Below are 6,620 nucleotides of genomic sequence, written 5' to 3' on the forward strand. Positions count from 1 at the left end.
GTCCCAAGCCAGTTCTTAACCATCGCGCCACTCGGCCAGCCCAGCAGATAACTTTTTAAAATTAATCTTAAAGGTGTCAATTTGCATGCATTTTACTTTTTTCACTGTCTGCGCAGCTGTTATTTCAATCAGGAAGTAATCAAATCTATATACAGTGTAAAAACAGTAGGAAAGGTAAGTAAAAAGGCCACAGTCCATCTGGGGTGGAGCTAGAGGGTAGGCCAGGCCAGACTTGTCCCTGGTGCCCAGAAAGAAGGGGCTAGGCATTTTCCTGCAGCAGCAATGACAGGGCCAAGCCGAGGGAGGCCTTCTGGGCAGAGGGCACTGCCTGGCTGGATGAACCTGCCTATCTGTCCCACAGGGCAGGCAGAGGCCCTGAGAACAGTTGTGTGGCCAGGCTGTTTCCCTAGGGCGGGCCCAGAAGAAGTCAAGGCCCGGCTTGGATTCTCTGTTGGCAAGTCCAAACCTTCACAGAGCTGTCCACACCTCCTGAAAAGAGCTGGCCCCGGGACATGGCCAGCCCAGTCACCCTGCCCTGGCGATGCAGCAGGGGCTATGTGCAGATCATGTTTACACTGAGGGACAGTAGAACGTGCTGAAGACTTTGGTCTGGCATCGTCGTGACTGCCAGTGCATGCATGGTGCCCACCAGGGTATGCACCTGCTACTTGGGCTTTATGTCCCACAAGGGGATGCGGTTTTCCTACGTGCCTCAGTCAATTTGGTGATTCCTCACAGTTACAGAGATGCTGCCACTGATATCTGCTGGACATGGATGCAGTCAAGAGCCCGGACATCCCAGATCTTGACTGTCTGGTAGGAGCCACTGTGTAAGTTGTTCTGGGCAGCCACCAGGGTCTACACCCAGCATGAGGCCAATAAGCTCCTTCTTCAATTTCAGCTCAGTGTCCACTACGTCCTATACATTGATGGCCTTCGGGGGCTGCTGAGGAATGTGCTGTGCCAGGAGACCAATGTGCACTTCAGTTGTCTGGGCCCAGCTCGTGTTCACTTTGTGCAGGATCTGGCTATCCTCCATGGTGACATGCAGTCTGCTGAGCCACAGCTCTCACCCCTGACTGCAGAGCACCAGCTCAATGCTGTCATGGCCTTCCAGCATCTTCTGGCATGTGTAGTTGGTACAGGGGTCCCACAACTTGATGGTCTCATCAGAGGAGCTGCTGAAGAGCAGGTCACCCATGGAATAGATGACAGGGCCCTGGTAGCCCATGAAGGTTCCTTTGCATTTGAAGATCTGCTGAGGGTCCCAGAATCCTAGGATGCCTGTGTTCTGTTGTGTACTGATGTGGGGCAGCGCCTCATTCAACACACAGGCACCCCTCTGGAACGCCATGAGGTCCTCACTGAGATTGCTATGGTTTTTGTCCAGAACATCCGACAAAGCTCAAAACTCTTCTCCAGGTGGTCAATTTTCTCAAGTTTGCCCCAGCATGGAAAGCAGTCTGCTGGTCCTCCTGGGCTAGTGCCACGTGCATCTTGTGGAAGCTGTTGACTGTCTGCTGCAGGAACTCTAGGCTGTCCTGGTTCCCAGTGAATGTGCACTCCTACTTGGAATGCAGACAATTGATGTGCTCATACACCTTGAGGTGGGCCTCCACATCTTAAGGAGGGGTGGGAAGCTGGGGTTGTTGGGGCACTGCACAGGCTTGTAGTCATATCTGTCCTCCTGGTCTTTCTGGAGGCTGAGCTTGGGACTCCCTGGGGGTTTTACGTCAAAGACAGTGGGCTTCCAAGCCCCTGCTGCCTGGTAGCCTTGCCTGCAGTGGATGAAGAGCTCCTGGATCTGCTTGGCCACTGCAGTATTGCTCACCACGGCTGTCAGTTTGGCGTCATTCCCTGGGACTCTTCTTTGACTTCACGGTACATCTTTGACAGAACATGTGCCCACATGTGGTGATCAGAGGTCCTTGAACATACTGTAGCAGAGCTGTAAACAGTGCTTCATGAGGGCTGCTTAGCAAACACCAGTGACTCGCTCCTCTTCGTCCTTGGACATAGAGGACGGGGAGTGCAGGGACAGGCTGGGGGAGAAGCCAGAAATGGCCAAGTTAGAGTAGTGCAGGGTGCTGATAGGATACATACTGTCCTCTTTGTCTCTTGGGGAGTAGGCTAGGGTGCTAGACCAGGAGGGCATCCTGCAGTGCTGTTTGTGTGTGCTGGTCCCATAGACTTGGCTGTTGGTGATGACCACTGAAAAGGTGGGCCCCAAGGTCATTTCCATTCTGGTCCTCTTGGTGATGCCTGGGGTGGGAAGGTAGGTAGGCCCCCCCAGAGAACTGGCTATAGTGGGTGCTTTAACCCAAGCTCATGCTTGGGTAGCATTCCCTGCCTGTGGCTGCTTGGGAGCAGGAGCGCCACCCTCCTGCTTCATCATGTCCCCTTGGTCACCAGCTGTGTTTTCAAAATAATTATTAGCACAAGGACAGGCTGCTAAGTGAATCATAAGGTATGTTTGCTGTTAGCAAGTTACATATATTTTCTCTATACAAGGTCATGATAAATGTTGTACTTTCATCAACGACTTGAGTTTTAGATACTAAACCCAGTTTAAATGATGCTATTGAAAGATTTTCAAGGTCTGAATTCCTCCAATACTCATTGCCTGAGCACTTAGATACCTAGCAAGGAAGAGTGAATGGTCAGTGGCTGCAAAGAGAATCAAGATGAGGAAAACACTGTCATATCTGTGATAGGGAGGAATCTATGACCTTTGGGTGAGCATTTCTGTAGCATAATAGAGAAGGAAGTCAGCTTGCAGAGCATTGCAGAATAATTGGGTAGTAGAAAAGAGACAGTGAGTGAGACTTCTTTTTATATAGTCCAGCAGTGAAAGATGAGGGAGAATTAGTTTGACAAGTGAGCTGGACCAAGCACAATTTTCTGTAAAGGATTGTTTATAGGCAGAGCAGGAGGTATGGGAGAGATGTGTATTTGTAGCAGAGTTCAATGCGGGGAGGGGAGAGTGAGACCTAGAGAAGAGAGGAGGGGGAGATGGGGTGGATCAGAGAAGAGAGAGAGAGAGGGACCAAGTTTCTAGCACAAGATTTCCAGTAGCAGGTGCTCCATCTTCCTAATAAGCACTTACCCTAAAAGGAAGTTTCCAGAATTGCCTTAGTTTTATAGGACTCAAAGGAGTTTTACAGCATGAAAAACACAGACATTTGCCCATTATATCATTTAAAAGTGTAACAATGCACACTGAGATAATGAAATGGACTTACCTTTTCAAAATGATATACCTTTCAAAATGATACCAGCCTAAAGATGTTAGCCAAATCACTCTAATCATAACAACAAATGTTGGATTATTTTGTTCAGTTTATTCATATATTACCCGCATTAGGTAGATATTATTATCATTTATGCATATGAAGAAACTGAAGCTTAGGCAAGCTATAGGCTAAGGAAGTTCTTAACATCTCATAGCTAATCAATCATTTAAGTCCAGTCTCTCATTATAAGCTAGGATCCCACACTGAGTAACTGTCAGTAGAAATATTGAGTGAAGCTTGTGACCTCATATCTCAAATGAGAATTCAACAACATCTGTATCTTACGTTATGTGAGATAATGTTTATATGTTACTTTAAAATATTTTTTGGGGTTGGCCGAGTGGTGCGTTGATTAAGAGCTGACTTGGGACGCCACAGGACCCCAGTTCGGATCCCACATATGAGGGCCAGTGACCTGCCCTCTACGACTAAGATGCTGAACAACAGCTCAACCTGGAGCTGGGCTGCTGTGAGTTGCCGGCGACGGCATAGGCTGCAGCCCCTGCTGCAGTGTGTTGCCATGGGCTACCTTGAGTAGCCAGCAGCCAGCGTGAACGGCCAGCAGCCGCTGTGAGTGGCCGTCCAGAAGTCGGTGACTGATCTGCCTCTCCCGGGAAGAGCGCAATGATGGTGCTAACTTGGGTTAGTGAAGCAATGTCCTCCACAACTAGACTGAAGAACAAAAGGACAGCAACTTGTCTGCTCCCCTTCCCCCAATTCCCCAGTGCTGTTCCCATCCTCTAATTCCCCAATTAAAAATTTTTTTTGGGGGGGATAGGCACACTGTGTGCACATATGATTGTATGTACGTTTGCCTGTATGAGTTTGCGCTACACTCTAGGTATGGCCAATTGCCTGGTTGCAACACATACTCTGGGAGGAGGAAGGGGATGGTCAACATTAAACAAAAAAAGTCTATCCAGAGATAGCTACCACAATCTTCAATAACCTTTAATTCCAATTAACACCAGATTTTATAGTATTAGCATAGGGATTCGTATTCATTGGTGAAATTAGTGGCTTGTTAATTAGGTAATAGATGTTGGAAATGGGCATTCATTAGTGAGACTAGGGATAGATAAAATTAGTGAATTAACTAAAATATTTCAGAAACACTCCTTGCCTTGGCATGAGTCTAGTAAATCATCCTTCACCATCAGAATAAAGTGGAAAGCTTAATTCCCAATAGTCCTGTACCCAGCCATCTCTGGAAGATTCTGGTTGGTTTACTGATGATCTTTAGGGTAAGTAAATCCTGTCTCTAGAATGTTGTCACATCTGTCATAAAGGAAACTTTCATGCAGGGCATGTTAGGAACACCAATACGGGATATCACTGGGCTTACAGAATAGGCTATAAGGCCCATCTGGATTCTGTTTACTAAAAATGTTAATAACATTTCTCTATATAATAATCTCTAATAATTTCTCTAATTATTTCTCTAATAATCTCTATGTGTGGGAGATTTTTGACTCATTCTTTTACTAAAACTTGGTAATAAGTTTGTAGGAGAGTAGCAAAATCTTACCCACTTTCAACTAGCAGTGCCCACTATTATGTACTAAAATTAACCTATTTGTGTTTAACCAAATTGGCTTAGGTTAGTTAGAATTTATTTCTGTGAGTTTCCTATAAAAATTTCCTTTCCCACTTTAAAAAATATTATTTATCACCTTCCTAATGTTTCCACCCTGACAACCTGCTCCCTACCCTCTACCTGTTTGCCCTTCAGTTTTACTGAGAAAATAGCTATAGACAGATGGGCAGTTCTTCATCTCTCCTCGTCCTCCATCATCAAATCCTCCAAGCTGCCTGCATCTGTCCTTGCCTTTGTCTTATTACCAGGAGGAGAGTGTGGCTTCACTTGTGAACGGCGAGTATTTTCACTTAAGCTCAGAATCCTGTCCTTGGCTGCTTAAGGACTTCATTCCTGTGGTTTATCCATTCGCTTTTAAAAAAAATCAGTTTCAGTTGTACAACACAGTGCAATAGTTATACTTTTACCCCTCAAAGTGACAACTCCCCTCCCCCAATCTACCACCCCACTCCCCTACCCCCCGATATCATACATATCTATTACAATTCCATTGACTCCACTCCCACACTATACTCCACATCCCGGGGCTATATATATATATTCAATTATAGTTGACATACAATATTATACAACATCAGCTTCAGGTGTACAGTGCAGTGATCAAGCCTCTCCACCATCCATGAAGTGGTTTCCCTAACAAGACATGTGACCATCTGACACCCTACAAAATATTTACAACATTATTAATTATATTCCCTGAACTGTCTTTCATGTCCCTGTGGCAATATTGTAGTTACCTATTAATGCTGTCTAATTCCTTCCCCTTCTTCCTCATCCTCACCCATTCCCAACTAGCAACCATCAGTTTTTCCTCTATATCTCTGAGACTATTTATGTTTACTTTGCTCGTTCGTTCAGTTTTTTAGATTCCACATATAAATGAGATCATATGGTATTTGTCTTTCTCCAACCGACTTATTTCACTTCATGTTCTGCAGGTCCATCCATATTGTTGCAAATGGTACGATTTCATTCTTTTTTATAGCAGAGTAATACTCCATTGTATAAATGTACCACAGTTTCTTAATCTAGTCGTCTACTGATGCACATTTCGGTTTCCAAGTCTTGGCTATTGTGAATAGTGCTGCGATAAACATAGGGGTGCATACATTTTTTCAAATTAGTGTCTTGGGATTTTCTGGATAAATACCTAAGAGTGGAATTGCTGGGTCATAAGGTAGTTCCATTTCCAGTTTTTTTAAATACTCCATACTGATTTCCGTAATGGCTGCACCAATCTGCAATCCCACTAAGAGTGCGCCAGGGTTCCCTTTTCTCCACAACCTCACCAGCACTTGTTGTTTGTTGATTTATTGATGATAGCCATTCTGAACGGAGTAAGGTGGTATCATATTGTGGTTTTTATTTGCTTTTCTCTAATGATTAGTGAGGTTGAACATTTTTTCATATGCCTGTTGGCCATCTGTATGTCCTCGTTAGAGAAATGTCTCTTCATATCCTCTGCTTATGTTTTAATTGGGTTGTTTGTATTTTTTGTGTTGAGTTGAATGAGTGTTTTATAAATTTTGGATATTAACCTCTTATCAGATATATCATTGGCAAATATCTTCTCCCATTCAGTAGGCTGCCTTTTTGTTTCATTGATGATTTTCTTTGCTGTGAAAAAACTTTTAAGTTTGATGTAATCCCATATGTTTATTTTTTTTTAATTTCCCTTGCCCAAGGAGATATATCAGTAAAAATATTACTGAGGGTAATGTCTGCAAATT

The 6,620-nt window shown here is 44.5% G+C and overlaps 1 pseudogene; it reads right to left on the bottom strand.

The window, feature by feature from the left end:
* Positions 1 to 427: 427 nt before the first annotated feature.
* On the bottom strand, positions 428 to 2,330 carry LOC109371719 (E3 ubiquitin-protein ligase TRAF7 pseudogene; annotated as a pseudogene).
* Positions 2,331 to 6,620: the final 4,290 nt, after the last annotated feature.

Source organism: Hipposideros armiger, unplaced genomic scaffold, assembly GCF_001890085.2.
Source record: "Hipposideros armiger isolate ML-2016 unplaced genomic scaffold, ASM189008v1 scaffold_588, whole genome shotgun sequence".
Classification (NCBI taxonomy): Eukaryota; Metazoa; Chordata; class Mammalia; order Chiroptera; family Hipposideridae; genus Hipposideros; species Hipposideros armiger.